Below are 22,583 nucleotides of genomic sequence, written 5' to 3' on the forward strand. Positions count from 1 at the left end.
GACGAACTTAAAATCTGCCTTTTTCACCTGCGCGTTGAACGCATAATCCTCGGCACCTCTCTCCGAAAAGTTGTGGTGAAATTGCAAAAAAAAAATGTCAAAAAAAAAAACGTGCTCTCGCTTCCGCTGTTCAGTCGCTTCGGTTGTGGGTTTTCTCCGCTCCTCCTGGCGGCTTGCTCACAGCCTCAGCAGTAGTCTATGAGCGCGTTATAGTGGCAGCAATTAGATGCGACGGGCTGCAACAAACTCCACCTTGCGAGCACAAATCATCCAGGAGATGGAGCGCGCTGCACTTGGCTTTCGGGGCTTGTGGCTGCAAAGCTTGAAGATGTAGGCTACTTCAGAAAAGCCTTTAACTCTATCTCTAGAATTTTTTAAACATACCGAACAAGATATCAGTGGACTATTAGCCTACAGAATTTGTGGAAGTAGTTGATGGTGAAACATCAGCAAGTGTCAGCATCAAACAGTGTCTTAACCTGTTCAGGATGCAACTGTATCATAATCATATGTCTGTGGCAGGACTGCTTTATGGTTGCTGTTGGAGATGAGGGCGATAGAGGGCACGGGTTGCTGTCCGTGGTGCTGAAAAACATTTGGCAAGTGTCTGGCTGGCTCTGGGCAAAATGTGGGGTCGATTTTCCTCCTTCTGAAACTGAAGCTGGGGATTGAGAAAACACTTACTGGTACTAGGTTGAAACGTGCCAGAAACTTGAAACCTTTTGTGACAACGCGCGCCTACACACTCTCTGTGCATATGTATGGCCTTCTGTCATTTTGCACATAATGTATACTCACATATTTGTGTTCCTCATTCTCTCTCATTTGTGTATATTGCAAATATCTCGATAATTTTTATAGAGTACCTCACTTATTTTATACCGCATATATTTTCGTTTTTTTCATATCGTGCATATTTTTATTCACTTTCTTTGTCTCAGTATGTTGATTGTTATTTTGTGCATAGCCTACTCATGATGACGTAACTCATTTTGTACAATACCTTTCATTCAAGCATTTCCATATAATATGTTCTTAAAACGTTCTGTGTGTTGTGTTGTGTTTAATCCATGATTTACTATTTTATCTCATCTTATCTCATGTCACCTTATCACCCTATCTTTTCTTTTCTTTTCTTTTCTTGTTTTTTTAAAATTTTATTTTATTTTCCAATACATGCCTCAATGAGAATTTTGTATCTAGTTGATGTGCAAGAACATTCTGAAAAAATAATAATTAGATAGTGAACCTTGAATAATGATATAAATATTGAACCACCGGTATTTATCAGGACTGTAGCCCACGTCTACTAATTTAATTGAATCAGAAGCCAAGACATGGCCTAATAGACAGATGTAGTCTGGATGATGTAAGAAATCAAGGTAGCTCACCCCCTGTCTCTCTATTTGCATGGGCATTTCCTATAAAATGTTATAAAAGCTCAACTCAAGAGCCAGATACTGAGGCCACCTGTGGAGTGGACTGGAGATGTGATTTCTCTAACGCACCACAAGAGGGCAATATAAGATAGAAAGTCATAAAGGGAGGTTGGGGAACTGCAAGATGAGGTTCAAGTTCACTTTGCTTTCCTCATATCAGATTGAGGTCTACAAATCTATGACTTATCAATATCCAAATGTACGGAAGCCAAGCTGGAGTGGATCACTGACCATAGACCGGGATCTTCAGATGCTTGTTTATTTACCGTTGTGGTTTTACACCAACTGAGCTTTGCAGAGGACTCATTAATTTTACTACTTTCCCATTAAGGCCATTCTCTCACAAACTTCGCACCACCACTATTGTTCTTGCCACTTTACCCCATGATTGCGTCATTAATGCTTGTGATCAAAGACAGCCATCGTCCTCTAGCCTCCAACAACAGAGTGTCAACAGGCTGGTAGTGTGATCAAACTGCAGCCAGTTACCATTAACGCAAACAGTCAAGGAGATTGATGCTGGCCTCCCACTGACTCCTACCGCACACCAGTTATAATCAATAACATAAAGATAAAACAAGTCACCCTTCAAACTGGGAGAGTCAGTGGATGTCACTCTGGAGTCCACATATTGACTATATTTGCAACAAAGAACAGCAGCATATTCTGATTAGACTGTGATCCTTTGTGCCCAGTAATGAGATGCTGTTTTTGTTTTTCCCCTCTGTAATCTAGTTTGTTATGCAATATGGAATTAGTGTATGATACAACTGCCTTTCTGTTCAAGTGCCAGGCTGTCCAGGCTCATTAGAATATGTTCACAGATCATAGTCCAGCCACTAGAGGAGACTTTATGTCCTGACCACAACAACAGGAGGCTAATAGTTTGTATTACCTCTGACCTCTCCAGTGTGTAGCAGGGAGAACACCAGGCTATACTCTCAAAGAGTTCAGTTCAGGTCGGGTTAAGGTTAATAGCTGACAATTAATTCAGTCTGTATTCTAATAAGCCAAACACTCTAAGCTCTAAATAGGTTATGAGCTACATGTGAAATATGGGAGCTTCTGTGCAACTGATAAAAGCTTACAGTATGTTGTCCTCTTGCTGCATTTGGTATGGGCCTAGTCGCAACGCAAATAAATCACGGTGATGCACAAGTATAAGGAGAGTACAGCGGATCCTTGGAAGTCATTGAAATTGAATTTCAGAATCTATATGCTTCCTCTCTCTTTTTCTCCAACAGCCTGCCACATTTTATAATTTGCATAGCAATAAAGCTGAGGTTATTGCACATAAACTTCTTATTCCAGGGCAGGGGAACCTCTCAGTTCACCCCAGTGCTAACCCCAGGCCAGGGGTCCCGTGAGAGGGCTGGTTGTAAACATAAAGACAGCTGAAGCCTCCCCGCTTTTTCGTCCCTAAAACTGCTGCCCGTCAGCATTTTTACACACCCCTCCCAACTTAATGCAGAGCGGGGAGTGGAGTGTCATTGGTCTGAGGGACTACAGACCCTAAAATCCACCAACCCCCGCGCACAACTCCCCCCCGACAGCTGAGATTCGTTCTGCCCCTAACGCAGCTGTCTCCCGTGGCAACAGCTGGGCATTTTGGAGGGAATTGGGGACGAGGATAGAGGGGGCCTTGGAATCCATCCCTGGTTTCAGAGAAATTAACAGCCTTGTCAAGATGAGTTAAATATGCCCAGCGAGTGTACTGTTCATTGCAAGGCTAGGATGTACATGTGTGTGTGTGTGTGTATATGTGTGTGTGTGTGTGTGTGTCTGTGCCAACATATACGGCAAATACACAACAGGAGTCTATGAAAACAAATTGTGGAGGCAGTTGAGACGAATCTAATGAGGCAAATGTACGGCTTATTGCTCAAACTAACATGACGGCGATCAAATAAAACCTCTGTTTTCAGCACTATGCGCTGTAACTCTCAACTGTCAAGAATGCACCGAATCACATCATTTCAACATGTTAATTAGGAACAAATTACAGTGCTCTTTCCTGGGTGCGGGCATTGTTCGAGCTGCTCCTCTCTGCCATCCCATTTCCATGACAATAAGTCAAGCAGCCTCAAAACTGTGTGGGAGTACAAGCGCAAAGTACTTGGTCAGGTGCTTGAAAAAACATTGTGATTGGGAACATAAGGGAGGCACAGAGTGTGGCTATAAGTGTACGCATGTGTGTGTGTGTGTGTGTGTGTGTGTGTGTGTGCCCAGTGCTAAGGTCATAACACCATCAGGGTCACAGCATACTGCAGACGCACCCCAAGGGCAGGCATTTGTCAGTTTACCCAGGGTCAGGTGCCCTGAACGTGGGCTGGGCGGTGTGCAGCAGCCTGGCCAGTCGCTCAACCAAAGTCCCAGCAACTGTTGGTCTGTTGGCCCCTCTTTCTCTCAGCTGCCTGCGGTCCAAGTGCTGTGAGGAGGGGCAGGGGGCATCCTGCCAGCCTGCACCCCTGTTTGTCAGCCCTTGGCGAGAGAGACCATCAGTGGACTGGTACTGCCTGGCACTTATTCGCTCCCTGAGGCATCTTAAATGAGAGAAACAGAGAGAGAGAGAGAGAGAGAGAGAGAGAGAGAGAGAGAGAGAGAGAAAAGAGAGAAAATTACTAGATGCATACAAAGAGAAAGAGAATGGGTGGCTTGGGTGTGGATTATTTTCACAGTGTGCTAGATTTGTTCATAGTATACCAGTTATATAGGACATATTGTAATGAATCAAATATCATATCATATAGATATAGTTGGCATTGTGTTTACTGTGACATAGAATACTACACTTATTCTTTGATATTCATTATGAATGACAATTATCCTCCTCTCTCAGTCACAATGCTGGGGCATATTTCTTCAATAATGTATTCCAGTACATTTTAAGAAAGTATCCTACTTTTAACTCCACTGCATTTATCACAAGTAGTTACAAGTTACGCTGATGCAAAATGTGTTGCATACCAAACATGTGATCAGCTCATGACAATTATATATTTGAGTATTTTTTGAGTTTGAGGGAGAAAACTCGCAGTCAGAAACAGCATCACTGGCCTGCTGATTACCTTAGGCAACATATAGCATTTAAAAAATTAACAATGCCAAGCACTGAATTCGGAGAGCGTGACAGTGAACATGTTATTTTCATCAAGCACATTAGATACAAAATACTTTTATTTCAGTCGAATTTTTTAAGTACTTTTATTCTGCTAGGAAGTAAGTGAACTAACTCTGAATCTCACCTACAGTAACAAAGTGTAATATTATCTGACGTGTTAATTATTGCAATACAATTATCATAAAACCATTTTCCTCACTGTGCTGTGAAAGCAAGAGCTAGATGCCTTTATATAGCCAAGACAAGTACCAGAGAATATGGAGCGGAATAAGCCTTTCTGAAAGCAAAGTGCTCTGGTGGCTTTGAATTGTCTTGGCATGATTGTCATGCTCAATCTCGCCATATTTTAATATGCTTAGCCAACGAAGCCAAACCCTCACTTCAAATCTGTCATCATGCAAAATTTTAAGTTCTCTTTCCTCTGTGTCGTAAAAAAGGTGACACTAGTAATTATTACCTTTCCAAGGGCCGACGTCATCACAGCATCTCAGTGTCACACTTGCCATTTCCACCTCCATTTAAACACTGTTTTCACAGTCAGGGCCTTTTTCATTTTTAATTTTGCTGTAACCCAGCAGGGGGTCTGCATTAGCAAGGCCTCAGAGAGCCATAGCAAGGTTTAATCTAAAGTGTTGAAAATAATACATGCCCAATCCTCCCTGGACCCTTTAAAAGATCCAGACATAAGACTCCGAGCCAGGGTACGAGGATGGAAAAACTCTACCAGGGCAATAATCACTACCAGGGGCCCAATTTTCCCCTATATCTGCTCCTTATTTCAGGCTCCTTATTTATTTGGATAGGCTCTTTAAGTTACATTTAATTTAAATCTGTTTTCTGTTCCTATGGATTGATTTATGGTGTAGGACAGGCTTGTTTGCCACTTGTCGTCTCCAGAAGGAGGGATGCCAGTCACCTCGCGATAGGGGGTATTCTGTCCATTCAGAAGGGATGGGTGTGTTATCCAAGGCCCAACCATAAATCTCTGCTGAGCCAGGGCGCTTCCTGAAAGCGTCAGTGTCACTGGATTCTGTTGCTGCGGTAATCAGATTTATGACCTTACACATGGCGCTGCGCTGCCAAACAGGAAGGATTTGGTGATAGAGAGGCTGAGTACATGCACTCACTCACTCACTCACTCACTCACCCTCCCACATACACACACACACACACATACGCACAAAAGAGAATTTGCAGAGTAAGCATAGGGTAGATTTCACACACTGGTCTCGAGATTCACTGGCTATAGGCTGATCCACGAGATAGATTGAGTTGGAGAGTTGGAGAGGGGGGAGTAATAGGGAGTAAATAGGACAAAAAGCAGGGATACACTACAAGGCATTGTGAAATTGCCCACTGCCATTTCAATCCTTTCCCTGCACTGAGATGCAGAACAGATTGAGTTTTAGGTGGCAGTAATAATTCACAGCTTAGAGGAGGCCACAGTAAAACAACATGACTCACTGTCCGTCACTTTCTCTCTCATTCAGCAGGACCAGAGGTGGGCACTGCCTCTCTATGCTCAGCTGGAAGCATGGCAATGAAAGACACACACGTGCACGCACACGCACACGCACACACACACACACACACACACACACACACACACACACACACACACACACACACACACAGAAGCTGCAACAGAGAGTGGGCACACAAGTACCAACTGGAGAGAGTGATGGTGAGCGGGAAAAGGTGTGAGCAGGAAAAGTGGTGTGTGTGGGTGAGTGTGAATATGCGAGAGTGTGCATGTGTATTTGTAGAGCTTTTGCAGTTGTGACAGCTGGGATGAGGGAGTGGAGGCGGCGTGTGTGATTGGAGGAGGTGCCAACAGAGCAAGTGTCTCTTTATTTTCATCACACGCAAGTGTGTCTGTGTGTGGATATATATGTTCAAGCACAGTATGTACATCTGTGTTTGTGCCTGTTATCATCTATCTTCATGGTAATTTTGTATGTATGTTCAGAACAGTCTGATCTTGTTTGTTGTGAGTACAATATGGAGCACTCGTACAATGTATACAGTGTGCAAATTAGCTTCATGTTTATGTGATACATTCATGTTTCTTGTTGTAACCGCCATCGTTAACGCAGTAGAGGTTTTTACGATGTTTTGGACACCTTGTGTACAAACGTGTCTGCTTATGTGTGTGTGTGTGTGTGTGTGTGTGTATGCTGGGTAGCTGAGGTCACTCCATTGCTGTTGCAGTAACGAGCCATGGCAGCCGCTGCAGAGAGGCAGGCAGGCGATGATGAGGTCATTCAGCAGGCAGGATTAAGGCCGTGACAACTGGCGCTGCGGCCAGTGCCAGTGCTGACCGGGGCAGTTGTGCAGCGGGCATGGTGCTACGGTCCCAGCTCCGCACCAGCATTACCCCACTGTTGTTTTTTCATTAGCTGGGTACTGGCCCAGGGCGCAGTGCGGCTTGCCAGGCCCACGGCCTGAACCCACAGTTGTTGCAGGGCTTTAGGGCCTTCTCACTCGCTCTCTCTGTCTCTCTCTCTCTCTCTCTCGTTCTCTCCCTCTCTCTCTCTCTCCTTCTCTCTCTCTCTCTCTCTCTCCCTCTTCGTCTCTGTCTGTGGTCACACTCTGTGACCGTGGTCCTCAGGGGGAACGTAGGATCAGGTTACATACCAAACACACTCGTTAACTCAATTATGCAAGGCTTGGACGCTTTGATGGGTAGCGATAACGCCGGGCTTATTGAAGGGACAGATGCCATCTGACCACACCGGAGCTTTGTTGCCACATGCCTCAGCTAGAGCCGACGAAAGATGGACAATATGGACTGGTGAGGGTCAGGAGAGCGACCACTTATAACCTGATAGGGCTGAAAGACAGATAGAGACAGACATGGAAGACACCAGTCACTGAGACTATATTGATGATCTTCAAATATATGATATTGGGGATGTGAAATAGTTGCAAAACCTAGAATAGCTTGCCATGGATGAAACAGTTCCAAATTCACGTTTGCCTCACATCTGTTTAATACATGAAGGCGTAACAGGATGTGCTGAGTGTGGCTCTAAATTAGGTGATTTCAGTCTCCAATTTCAATTTTTCAGTGCTTTAAATTCTCCTTCTTCTCTTGCAAATTAATGAAAATGCATAAAACACAGCAGCAAGCTCCGCATTGGTTCCCACTTATTTTTCAGTAGAGGTTGGCCATAAACCTAAAACCATTAGTTGGTCCGCTGAGACCAATTAGCGAAACGTGGCCAAACAAACCTTCCCTTGCTTTTACAACATGTTCTCTTTTTCACCCTCCCTCCTTCCAGTCCCTCCATCTTTCTCTCTCTCCCTCTGTGGCAGGCTTGAGCACCCAGCAGTATAGTTTTAAAGTGTGTTTGGCCTTGTCTGGGTCGCTCATAAGTGATTAATCCATTATGGGTGTCCTTCATTCTTTGCATCTGTAAGGATACTCTCCTCAGTCTCTGCTTAAGGCCTAAAGGCCTAACATATTAGAGTTGATTTCTATGTCTCACATAAGTTCCAGATGTGAACCCAATGGCTGGATGATTGTTTCTGTATTAGGTTAAAGGAGTGGAAGGAATGGATGGAGGAGCTCAGCTGGAAAGCTTCACTGTCTTTTATAGGCAACATGGGCTACAATAACAGCGGACTGACAGCCTGAGCTGACACAACCAATGAACAAGAGATTATGGTGATGTACTGCTGGTTTGAACACCTTTCACTTATTCTGGTCTCAATCTTATATTTAGCACTACTCTATGCCTCAGATATGCTGCCTCATTAAGCTTTATACAGCATGAAATCCGTACCACTTCTGTTTCCCACATTATACATAAACTTAAGTTACAGTAGTCTGAGGACAATGAGTCTCCACCCCCACTAGGTGGCAATACAGTTGCAGACTCACATCATGGAAGTGAGAACACCTGTGGGTTCAGAGCACCTTCGCTTCACACTCTCTCCTTTCTGGCCTCTTGAATGTCTCATATCTCGGTGAATATGTTACTTTGCCATTCAGGAACTGTAATGGATGGGCTGGTGTTTTTATATAGAATCCGTTTGATTTCCCTCTGTAAGAGCCAATAGGTACGCGGAGGAAGAAGCCATTTAAAACTAATTTTGCAGAATTTCACCATTAATTTTCTAAATTTATGTCCATCTGAAACTTAAAAAAATGACTTACTGTCCTGCTGTTCCAGTAATCACAACATCCCAGCTATTATGTTAAAAATAGATGTGGGGGTTTTCCAGGAAAACCATCTCCTGAAGAGCTACTGATTGTAGAGTGCTTTGACCCCTGTTTAAGGCATCTTAATAAGCATGCCTATATTTGCAGACACAACAATATATAAATCAACATGAGCAGAGGAATCTTTAAGAAGGTATTTTACTATAACTTATTGAACCAATTTCTTGCTCCAGTTGTTCACAATTGTTTTGTTACAAGCCTTAATGCTGAAACCATTGACTGAATGTTGTACTTCAATTTGGTATCAGATTCCCCTGTCAAACCTCAGTAAGCCTGTAGCCTATATGATCAAACAACTATTTGCATTATTAAAAGAAAAAAAATGCCTGACTTCTGCCCAACATCTTTTGTGGCTTACTTACAAGATAGTGAGGGAATTCATTGTCATAATTACCTTTAAAAAAAACCTAACCTGGCAACACTTCAGCAACAAATGACAGAGAAGCCAACTAGCGTGCTACATCAGAACAAATATCCCATCTCCTTTGTTTTGCATGTGAATATTGTTCCATACATTCATTCTCCAAAAGCTAGGACACTTTTTTCAAGACGTACAGCTCTGTTTGATATGAATTCTGGAAGTTATTTATATGTTGTATTGTAATGTACTTTGAGATCATTTTTAGCTATGCTATACCTGTAACATCAGCCAGATTAGCTAGAAAGCTAAACGCTGCATTGTGCTGTGTGAACATGGCTTTGCCAGCTTGCAGCAAAGTGACAATTTACACACATACAGGGGGAAAAAATTACCTAAGTCTGGACGTCAATGTCCTAATATGTGGCAATGGTGTTGACTAGGACCTGCTCTACCTGCACACATCATTAGATCCAATGGAGAGTATGAGCATATCTTGTGTATGCTCATGTGACCCAGACCGAAAACATGAATATGCATTGAAACCCCAGGGGAGGTCAATATTTTCTCCTCTCACAATCTCTGCTTTTACCTCTGTTCACAACTACAATTAACAACCAATGGCTGACCAATTGGGAAAGATTCTTCATGACCTTCTCACCTTCTTTGGTCACAGAGTTCCTGTTCATAAACTACAGCCAAAAGAACAACAAAAACAGTGTTTGATGTTGTTAGGGAGGTCTCTCTGCCTGGAAGTCCCCTTCAAGTCCTAACTACCACCAAATGGTGTCCTATAATTCACTGTGTGCATGTACATCATTTGAGAGCAGACTAAACCCAGAAGCCTGACCTTGGGATTTCTCCGCCACATGAAATGACTCCCGACATATTTAATGTCTCTTAAACGTATGGCCAATAAAGCAACAAACAAACAAATAAACAAACCAGTGTCAGAGATGGAGACAATAAAACAAAGACTATAAAACTGGGGGTCTTGTCAGCCTCTGGGGTGTAATCGACTGAGAATGGGGACTCTGCGGTTTGCCAATGTCCACAATGTTTACTTACATCTCACACGGGCACAGAAGAGAAGAAGAGAAAGCAAGGATGTTAAAAGTGGGAAGAAAGTAGTGGGTGCTGAGAGAAGAAAGAGAAAGATGAGAAATGGGAGAGAGGAAGAGAGGGACAGAAAAAAGAGGGAGTGCGAGGACAGACGAGCCTGGAATCAATAATAGCGTTTTTCTAGTCGGGCCGAGGAGGGGAGCGAGTGAGCGAGCGGTGCCTGAGGACAACAGACCGCATCCTTCCTTCCTGCAAGGCAACATGGGGACAGGAAGGGCCACCAGGGGAGGTCACTTGGCCAGCGACTCACTTCCTGTCAGGGTCGCCAGGGATCAGGGGATAAGTACATCCGGGTCGCAGGAGGAGCCACCTGTCTCCGGTTGTCTCTCCCCCTCCCTCCTCCTCCGTGTTCAGCCCCCCTGAGCGGCTATCTTAACCTCAATGGCAGCCAGGTGGGAAACAGATACAAGGAGAGGGGGATGGGTGCGGGAGCGAGTCAGAGCCCGAGGGGCTTAGGGTGCTGGAGAAGGATGGTAGGGTGGGGTGGGGTGGGGGGGGGGGGTGGGGGGGGGGTGGGGGGGGCTTTGGGGGGGGTGTAGGGGGGCGGTAGACGTCATTCTGTGTCTTCTCTTCACCATCTGGGAGTCCTGTGATTGAAGTAGAGAAGAGAACCGAATCTGAAAGGGAGAGTGGGGGTGAGGTGCAAAGACTGGCAACGGTCCAAAATGCCCATCTGACAAAAGGGAAAACGTTATCTTTGTACTCTTCATGCTGACTGTTAACTGTCATTTCAAACAAAGATAATTCAGTTCTGCTTGAGGAATGTGGCAAACTGGTGGGCCTGTGTGTGTGTGTGTCTGTGTGTGTGTGGCTTTACAGTATACAGTATATTAAGCAGCTTGGCGTTTTCCCTGTAAGACTCAGAGGCGGCCATCTCCCCTCCTTTAGCTTTGACATTGGGATTTGGATCAGCTCACAGTGACTCTCCTGTCAGACCTGCTGTACACATGGCCACGTTTTTCTTGCTCTCAGTTTCTTCCCTAACCACGTTTTGATAGTCTACAGAGCACTTTTAGCATTGACTCATATATGGCAGCTTCTCTCAACAAGTCAAGGCCTGTTCAGTAAAAGAAATTATCACTCAAACGTGGTGAATTAGAAAATGACATATAGGGGGTTTCCAGAGTATAGGAGGTGCATTGTTGATGCTGAGACAAAGGGGATGATACATTTCTGTGCTTACCATTGAAATGATGTGCGCTGGATGGAAACATGCACCCAAGGATTATGGCACCGAGGGTTAGAAAAGTGGACAAACTTTGCCACTGTGACAGAGAGAGGGAGGCCAGCTGAGGAGCGCGCGCGTGTGTGTGTGTGTGTGTGTGTGTGTGTGTGTTTGAGTGTGTGCCAAGCCGACCAGAAAGCGCTGGCAATTTCCTTGAGACGCGGAGCCTCACCGCACTCCCCAGGGGGAGGCCAAATAAACCTCAGATGTGCAGCAGGATCTGTCCCCCCGCCCACCCCCCGCGCTCTCGAAGACTGCAGAAACACATGGGAGTGGAGGAGAGAAGGATAAGAGGGGAGATGTGGGGGAAGGGGGGGGGAGGGGAGGGAGGGAGGGAGGTAGAGAGGAAAGGGGAGATTTCTGCTGTTTCATTTTTTAACTCCTTAGCTGTAAGCTGTCATCGTAGTCAGCTCCGGGAGGTTTGCAGATGTTTATCATGTACAAAAGGGAAGAAAAAAGAAATCATAAATTGTTCCACGATGCATCCAAGGTCACAAGTTCAGACCCATAAAGTACACGAATAACCCTGCAGAGCGTAATTATGGAAGTAAACCTCCACATCGTAGGCCGCAAGATCTAACCTCTACCAACCCATCTGAATCATTCTGGAGGCAGAAGATGTTTGCATGATGTATGGACACAGACACACACACACACACACACACACACACACAACACACTAAAGCCCAAAAGAGTCCTCTGGCTGTACTGACTATCACTTTAAGCGGAGTTCATTTTAAAGATAGCAAAGTATGTGGGGAGCAAAAGGCCATTTATGGAACCAGCATGCCTGAAACCCACAACCACATTGTAATCATCTTTGCGTAAATGACCATCCCCACCAACACTGTTCTTTCCAGTCCCATTCATTTGGTTCACTGGATATGAATCAAGACCCGCCTCCGCATCATCACCTAATCTGACTACCTGGAATGGATTTGTGAATATGATGCGAGTAACACAACAAATTACACCAAATTGATCTAAACAGGAATCATGTTGTTTCGAACACGCAAAGAGAAAATGTGACGTAAGTTCTCCTAAATCACCTCTGGTTATCAGTAAAAGCATTACCATTAGGGACAGGGACACGCACCGTCTCACCTCTCACTGTGCGTCTTTGTATGAACCGAATTATGCCAAACCTGAGGGAATTCTGAAAGCAGTGTAAAAGCAAAGGGGCATTTTCCATATTTGCTAATAAGGGGCCTCTGTCTCACCCACAATTTCGAACCACACTGTATGCTCTTTAAGGGGCCGGGAACCCCTCTAGACACACACACGCGCACACACACACACACACACACACACACACCTCTGCTTCTGACACCCCACCCTGTCCTAAGAGTCCCCTGGCAATATCCCACCTCTATGTGTCAACACACCCTGGCAGGTAAACAAATACACACACGTCACCAGGGCGTTTACCTGTTTACCCACTGGCCACTACCCTACCCCTTTCCCAGCATCCCCTGGGAGAGACCTGATTGCATTGCTTAGCAGCAGAAAGCACAACATGTTATAGGTGAGCTATGTTGCCTAAGTCTCACCCATGGGAAAGGGTAGCACAGGAAGCGAGGGAAAGAGGGGGCAAAAAAAGAGGCACAAACATTTAGGAGTGAGAATTATGACAGAGAGGTGCAAGGTTATGCAAAGAGACACAGCAAAATGTTAAGATAGAGACCTGAAAGCACACACCAACACATTTGCACATTAAGATAAGATTAAACTTTATTGATCCCCGTGGGGAAATTAGGTGCAGCAGAAAAAGTAATATTGCCTTTTTTTTTTACATTACTTATATTTATAAGTAATGTAAAAAAAAAAGGCAATAGAAAAATAAGCAATAAAAACATCAAAAGACAAAACAATAAAGAAATAAGATAGGATGTAAACAATTTTTGCGGGGTTCTAGAAATGTATGCTGGTGCCATTTTGTGCTCTATATAAATCTAGATATGTATAAACATAATTAACTAAATAATAAACTGTAAATATATTAGTATTTATACTATATGAAATAGTAGACCAATTATGAAAGTACCATTAATATATGCAGAATGTAACAATGAGGGACAAATGTGAAAACTGAAGACGTAAGTATGTGAATTAACAGCAATGTACATAATTGTATTCACATTATATTCACATTAGTCTGCAGAAGGCTGTATGTAAAGTGTTGAGGGTTGCAGACTAGTGCTATACACACTATGCACCTTATCAAATATATTCCAGAATATGCCTTTTGGATATGTGCATTACCAGCTCTCCCATGTTACAAAGCTCCAGGACGGAGGTACCACATGTACAAAAAAATAGCAGTGTAGAGAACGCACATGCATTATCATCTGTTCACAATATCACTATATTATCAGAACATGGAACAGAATAGTATCATGTGTGCTGTCTCCTGTGTAGAAAATGTGCAGAGATATGCATAAAAGTGTGCACATACAGTCCAGAATCTAGAAATACAGAGTCCAGAATAGATTGTTGGCTGAGACTGGGGCCATTTGGACATGAAGCATTGTGCAGACTGATGGCTGCCGGCACAAAGGAGTGCCTAAAGCGCTCAGTGTTGCACCTCAGGGGGGATGAGGAAGAGGCTGAAGCTGCTCTGTAGCTGCATCAGCTCACCATAGAGGGGATGGGAGGTGATGTCCAAGATGGAGTTCAGTTTAGTCCTCATCCTCCCCTCTACTACTGTCTCCAGGTTGTCCAAGCTCCATGACCCATTTTGTTTCCTGTCTTGATGTTGCCTCCCCAGCAGGCCAGAGCAAAGAATAGTGCGCTGGGCCGGTGGCCACTACTGATTAGCAGAACATCACTGCAAAAAATCTCCATCTTAACAAGTTATTTAGTCTATTATTGGGTCCTGAAATTTTAATTTTATTCAAATAAGTGAAAATATCTGACAACGGGGTTAGATAATTTCACTTGTTTCCCATGCAAAACATTTTTTTCAATAATCTTGTACAATCAAGTGTCATTTTCTTGATAGTAGTGCAGTGATCTGCCTTATTATGACTTGTTTCAAGAGAGTCATCTCACATCACTGGCAGAATTTTTCTCTTGGTTTAGAAAAATAAGATTTGAAGGCTGGATATGGGACTAAATGACTTGTTAAGATAGACCTTTTTTGCAGTGATATTGAGTAGCCTCTTATATACATTAAACAATCTGAGCTTCCTCAAGAAAAAGTCTACTTTGCCCTCTCTTGTACAGTTCCATGTTGTCAGTCCAGTCCAGCTTGTTATTGATGCGATTAAACAACATTACTACTGTAAACACGTATCCTGAAACACCAAGCCTCAGCCTGAGCTACAGGAGAATACACAGGCTCCCCACAGATCCCAAAACCAACTTACAAAACCGCAGCAGCACCTCAACCCTGCTGGCGCTACCTTTATTTTCCTTTCCGACTTTTTCTGTTTTCTCCATCATCATTTAACAAGTCTATAAGCTGTAGCAACAGCCAGGGTTGTGGCTAGATACGGGCTTGTGATGGACGTCGGGTTGCTCTTGCCATACCCAGACTACTGGGCTCACAGCGGGGAAGTATCCGTTTACCCTGGGTCTCCCCCACTCACTCTGACTCTGGAAGGAGGCCTATAAAGCGAAAGGGGGGGTGGAGAGAGAAAAGTATATGTGTTTCCATAACGGCTATTGCACCCCTGAAACACTAGAAGTCTCATATTGGAGATCCAATTTTATTAAATCAACTGTGTGACAACGTTGGGCTGTTTCCACAACATGAGCAGGTACGGTGGGTGTGAGGTGCACAGACAAAGTGCTCTTTGAGTGCTGTGGTCAGGCACTTTGCCAGACACCTTTCCACACCTAGCACTTGGGGAGCCTTTATTGAGCGTATGGGCTGAGCTGCAGAGTTGCCTTTACCATTATTGCACTCAACACATGGCCAAGAGGCTCTGATAGCTGTACCACTGTTGCTACCAAGAACCCGTTCTGTGTGTGAGTGTGTGTGTGTGTGTGTGTGTGTGTTTATAGGTAGGTTGGTTGAATGTTTTGGCTTCTGTCTGTTAAAATTGCCCAGCTCTGCCGGCGAGCTGAAACGACAGACCTTGTCGATGCATAAATGTTCTGACAATTATTTTACACCATTACAGCCCCACTGCAATTACTTCAATAATGAAATATCCAGACTGAATTATAAATGGCGAAAACAGGTGACAGGTGTGTGTCTGACAATCGGCAGTGATGTGTGTATAATGATTGGGCGCGCATGCTGTGTGTGTGTGTCTATGTGTGTGTGTGTATGCGTGTGTCTAGGGAAAGCCAAGTGTGATGAGCAAGAAAGCAAGTCCCTTTACCCCGATAGAATAATTGAGGGGCTGTAAATCACAGTAAGAGCCTAAGTAAATAAATAAGAGAGAGATTATTTATTTGATTTCGGGGAAGCCGGAGCTATAACTCATGTCTCATTGGAGTTGGCGCCGGTGTTGCTGTAGCCTCCAACATGCTGGGAGCCTCCTCCCCATCAAGCTGCATGCTGCTCAGACCGAGGACTCAACTCACAACACAACATATAACTACCAACACCCTGTAAAGCACAGCAAGGGAAGGGCAGGCATACAAAGGGATAGGTCTGGGTCACAGCGCTAATGTAATCAACTGCAGGTTGGAGTCATATAGCAGTTCTTAAACTGCACATGACTGCTGTTGTTAGGATATTTTCCATATATACATTCAAGCTGGAGGTGCAATACAGTAAATGAGAACTACACAGGTGGTATTGTTCCAATATGGCAAATAAAGACGGAGTAATATTGCAGTTTTCGGATTAAGAAGTGCGATGCATCAGAGGAGGGATAATGCTTATAAAGGATCTGATGGTTCAGTTAAGCTTCTTCACACTCCTCTCCTCACGTTCTCACACGCTGTCTCTCTCTGCAACAGGAGGTCTGGGAGAAAATCGCTCTTACTTTTGCGAGGATTCCAATCCCTTCCCTCCTTCCCTGGCTGTCTGTTTGCCAGCTGAACAGTGGACGGGACGGCTGCCATTTTGGCAGGGTGCGTCTTTTCCCTTACATACTTATTAAAGGCTGATTTTCCCCTTGGCCCCAGTCCCCTGAAACAAGGTGTGCTCACTCGCTGGATAGGCCCTTAACAATCTGGGGCCAATTTAAAGGGGAGTTAAAGAGGAATGGGTTCGCCGAGATATATGAGAATGAGCTGGACGGAAATCAATGTCATGTCACAGGCAGATATGATTATGGTAATCTGTATTAATTTGACCACAAGTACATAAATATAGATTAGGACAAGGCCTCTCTGGTGAATGCACCCACCCACCAACCCACACATACACACACACACACACATACACACTCTCTGCCGTATAGAGAAGCCAACATATGGAAATACCTTTTGAGTCAATAGCAATGATATGTGATATGGTTAGAAGACAACAAGTTCACAAATTAGCTTGTGACAAGCTTCACATGCTCATGTGGTGGTGTCAGGCTGTGTCACATGCTGGATGGAAATGAACAACAAAAAAGAGCAGTTGCCCGTGGCAATATGTCTGCACAGACACACTTTAATACACATGCATACACTTGCAGACAAACACACACACATGCATCCATACACGTGCATGAATGGAGATGCATGCAGAAAAACAGATACACACAGACATAAAAACAGACACACATGCACACGCACACACACACACACACACACACACATGCACACACACACACTTCACTGCAGGCGTAGTTTGAAGGTCGATACTTCCCCGGGTGAGACAGCACCCTCTGGCCTGTGGGTCTAACAATAGGTTCCATTCTGCACTGTCCCCTCTGCTCTATTCACAGCCCTCCCTCCCCCTCTCCACCCTCCATGCCCATGACTAATGACCTCGGGGCAGGGGTAAGTTAGGGGTGAAGGCGGGCGGGGGGTGGGGGGGTGGGGTGGGGTGATGATGCTGTCACTGAGGACACCAAGACAACAACATCACCACAGGATCAGAACTCAGCCTCTCCTCTAACCCACAAAAGACAACACTTTAAGACATAACAAATATCCACAGGCATACCGTCATTATGTTCAGATGCCATGCCTCCATATGTATTCTCCCAAAAAAAAAGTCAAATTACAGCACTTACTATTGAAACTGGTTGTGTACTGGAATGGCATGTGTTGTGTCAGTCACTCTCTGGAAGCAAGCCTTTTATCAGTCGACATCAATGATGTCCCTGACTGATGTCCCTCTGTGAGGAAGCTACAGAGAAAAGTCACGTTTTAGACAGATGCAGGATAATTCATCGGACTGCATTTGCTGCTTTAGTGAACATGCCAGAAAAGCTTTGAACATGTGTCGCCATGAAAAGACATTCCGTGTTATGACCATTAGAGGTTCAGTTAGGCAGTTGCCACATCGTCCTCTCAATCAAAAAGACGTCTAAAATAAAAACCCACCGTATCACATTCCCTGTAGGAATACTTTAAATAGGCAACAGGACTCCTGCACTGTATAGTTGTCTGAGGTTAGAGCATGTATCACTCAGCTGGAGGACTAGGGGAGGGTGGCACGAGGCCAAGCCCAGTTGAGGGGAACGTGTGTGGGGTGAGGGGGCCAGAGCAAAAGCCTTGAGCTGGAGCGCACAGATGTGGAGGCATTGACGGATGTATCTGGGACAGATGCACACTTGGATCAGGCGTGAGCAGCTGTAAGTGTGTGTGTGTGCGCGCACGTGTGTGTCTTTGCGCTTCTGTGTACAGCAAGCGTATGTTCTTGTTGTCTGTGCAGTATATATGTATATATGTAATATATACGTTTATGTGTGCAAAAGGATGAAAATTCTCTTTCTGCCTGTATAAGTTGCTCAGCCTAAGTTTTATGGGTTAAATGGATCACCTGGATTTTGACCTCCTCAATTACAGTTAAAAGCACTGTAAGCAAATATGATCTCACCACTTGATGATCCCTGACTTTCTGATTGCTACTTCATGAACATTAAACAGTAGCAGATGAGAAAGTGACCCAAGAGGACCAATAATGATGCTCAGGTGTTACTATTTCGCCTATCCAAGATTCTACCATGGCAGATATACAAAGGGAGCTTGGCCAGTGGGTTCACAGGTATCACTGCTTTGGCACCACACTGCCTGCCGTTGCCGTCACTGGTTAGCTTTACATGGCACAGAGGGACAACAGAGTGAATCAGAGCGTGAGTAATATCTGCACCCCACTGTGTATGTATGTGTATGTGTGTTTGTCAGAGTGACAGTGTGTATATAACTGTGTTCACAGTTTGTGTGGGTTATTGTGCACATGTCTCTGACTGTGGCTGTGCGCACGCATGTATGTTTGAGGAGCGCTTACACTTGCATCCATGTGTGGTTGGAGATGACGCAAGCCCTGCTGGTGCAAGCTGGTGCAGAGCTTGGTTAGGCTCTAATTGGACTGCCTGCTTCAGCTGCCTGATTGCAAACAGACCCAGGTGAGTGTGTGACAGCACCCTCCTCCTCCTCTCCCCTTTCTGCTTTCCTTCTCCTCCTCCTTCACTCGCTGCCCAGTCCAGCTAACCCACTCTAATGACTTTCAAGCCCATGTCCCGCACGTTGCTCACTACAGTGCTAATGATTACAATTTGTCCAGCCGTCTGATTAAGGAAGTGGCTATTAGAGCGCTGTGCGACACTTAAAATCCTCCCCCACTGGCTCGATGCAGAGAGTTTTATGGGCTTAGGCGGTGGAGTGTCACTGAGGAATAGCTCTCCACCATCAAAGCTCTAATGATCCTTAATAACATATGTATGCATTTTACAACTGTGCTGCCCACAGAAAACCACAATTATATGTAATATCACTCACAAGGTGTAGTAAAATGCATGCATTTTGGAAGGAGGAGCTTAGAGGCTGGTGTTAGGCACCCAGACAGGAAACAAAACTGATTTTTACAGGGCAGGGGCACCCATAAGTAATTACTTATAGCATAGGTTGAGGTTTGCAGTAATAAACAATTACTTGGATTACACCAGCAAAGTGCCTCGTAAACACGGTGGTTCAAAACTACACCTGAGTTTTCACCCGTCTGCTTGCTGGTTCTTGCACTACCTCATAGGACAACCATGTCTGACAGCTTGGCGGCCCTCCAGCTGAGGAAGCACAGGTTTTCTCAAGCGCTCTCATCATGTTATATTTACTGAATTAACCAAATGGGAATAAGGAACTAAGATAATAAGTAAAGATGGGTAATTAGAATGGAACAGTGGAGATTGATCCAGAGAATAAAGAGAGGATACAGGGGAGAATAAATGCACTATAGCAAAAAGGTGCGAGAGTAAAAGACAGAGAGCGGAGACTCATGAAGCTCATTCAAAGAGTTAAGGATCATCCATAGATAAACAGCAGGCCATGTGGTGGAGAGGTGCAGCAAAAACTTCCCTCTGTCCAACACAAATGTTCCGTTCCTCTTTCCCCCAGGGCCAATAAAACAAACAGCGTGGACTCCACAACACATTAAACCCCCCCAGGAGAACACACACTGAACCACCAGTTCTCCTCCACTCTTCTCCATTCTCTTCTCCTTTTTTTTCACTCTTACTTGTTCCTGGACTCCTCTCTGTCCTGTGCTAAATCTTTTCCTCTGATCTTGCTCCTTCACACCCTCTACTGCCCTGGAAGCAATGTAGATAAATGCAAACCAAGAGGACGGAAGTTGTGGATAGAAAGTGAAACTAGCTTTGATAATAGCAAAACACGACCTCTGTGTTCAATATCGCTTTCCTTCCCTCCTTGCTTCCTTCCCTCGATCCTTCCCTCTCTCTGGCCTGCTTCCCAGCCCCTGCCAGTAGGCGTAATGCTGGAACACTCTGCTCCTCTCTGCGTAGTCTCTGATTACCGAGTCCTGAGCCCGGCCCCGCAGCTAAACAGGCCAGCACCCCAAGACGGAGCCAGGCAGAGTGAGATTAACTTGAGCCTGGAGTCATTATGCCGTTCATGAGCCGTGTCCAAACCAACAACTTTTATAGCACCTGAAACACACCAGCTAATCTGTCTGACACCTCCGACCAAATAAACACAGCTAATGCCACTCTAAACACACACACACACACACACACACACACACACACCAGACAGTGGCTTTACGCACAAGCCGCCACTCTAAAGGGAAACAAGGAGCAGGCGGTTGAGTTGGGGATACAGGCAAGTTGCCATTGTGTTTCCATTGTGCAATAACAATAGACAGAGAAAATTAATTTAAGCAAAAAAAGGCATGTGATTGTATGAACAATGACCTTTGACCTTTAGTACGGTTCCATCTCAAGGACAACCGGCATCAAGCTAAGGCATTATGGGACAGCAACAGGATGTCCACGCGCACACACACACACACACACACATACATACACACACACACACACACACACACACACACACACACACACATACACACACACACACACACACACATACACACTCATCATGCCAGACCCCCTTTTCTCTCCACAAACACACCCTCACCTCTGTCCTAACCATCAGTCAATGCCAGGGCTAATCAGTCAAAATAAATCCAATAAACCAAAACGCAGACCCCTACGTTTAATTACAGGAATTGGGATCTCGGAGTAGAGCACACCCTGCCAACACACATACTGGGCCCTTTATCGACAAGCGTACTGCACTAATTGCAGCCTCAGTGATTATATAATTTAACTGTATTTAACCATATTAGTAGAATAGCGTGCACTACCGGGAGTGGACATAATCCTCGGGAAGAGGAGATGTATATAATTGAATAATTTTCGATTCACTGACTGATAAGGAGTGGATAAAGGAAGCAAACCTCTGCACATGTTGGTAGCAATCCCTTACCATAGTCTTCTCATTAGGCTTAGTCAAAGAAAGCCTTGTGGTGGCTTCGCCCTGGGCCAGTGACTGCTGCTCTGTGAGTGAGAGGACAGGAATGATGGCGTTCCCAGGGACGCCTGGGGTCAAATGGTCGCCGATGGTCAAGATACTCATGCTCAATTGTGTATCTTTAATTTAATCATCTTTGAAAATGCAGTGTAAGTTGTAACACTCGGGTTAGAAAATGGTTGCTTATCCATATTGTTCACACGCACCATTGTCTAATAATTCAGAGTAATACTATTTTAACAGTATTTTATCAATTGGGTTATCAATTTTGGCATGGTAACATTAGTGATAGTAATTTGAACAACAAAGATGATGCTGCTGATGATGATGATGATGATGATGATGATGATGATGATGATGATTACAACAATATTGACAAAGATGATGACTACAGAGCTGATGAGCACAAGCAGGGGGATTTCTCAGGCCCAGAGAGAGGAGCAGGAGGCCCCTCGGGCGGAAGTGTGGGTGATCAGCCAACAGACCAGGACATGTGGTCGGGGTCAAGGGTCAGCTCACCCCCATTTCTGCTCCCCCGCACTGCTGCACACAGGAAGTCCCAGTACACACACACACACACACAAACACATAGACACAAACACACAGACACAAGCATGCACGCACATGTAAAGACGCACACACACACACACACACACACACCAAGCAAAAAATTCCTTGTCGCTCCTCCAGGGCTGACCCAGTAACGTTCCCCCTGCAACAGCCGTGTTCTCGGCACAGTGATGACCTGCTCCTGGAGCTCGTAAACACAGGCCACCCAGAGAGAGAGAGAGAGAGAGAGAGAGAGAGAGAGAGGTAGGCGGTGGGGGGTGGGGGGGTGGGCTTGTACTAGCCCAGCGGCTGCTCTCCTCTGGCTAGCCGTCATGTCCTGTGCCCTGACCTGCAGGACCTGGAGCTGTAATAACACACACACAGCTCTCCTACAAACACTCTGCTCTGTGGCCGGGAGAAAGTCCAGCACTGTGAGGGGGACGGATTCTGTTACTGATGCTGTAAAAGATCCCTAAATATGTTTTTCTACGTACGAGAAATAATTTTGGAATAAAAACTCACCAAAGATTCAATTTCAAGCATCATGTAACAGTCACAAGTTGAGGAGGAAGAGGTTTGACTTTAATCATGCCATAAACTCAGCCGACTGGTCGTCTTTATGGCAGGCGGTACAGAGAAGGTTCCTCCTTAGA

This window comes from Centroberyx affinis, unplaced genomic scaffold (genome assembly GCF_046629955.1).
Source record: "Centroberyx affinis isolate AG114_WGS23_722 - 3 ecotype Tasmania unplaced genomic scaffold, CSIRO-AGI_Caff_v1 ptg000748l_1, whole genome shotgun sequence".
NCBI classification, from domain to species: Eukaryota; Metazoa; Chordata; class Actinopteri; order Beryciformes; family Berycidae; genus Centroberyx; species Centroberyx affinis.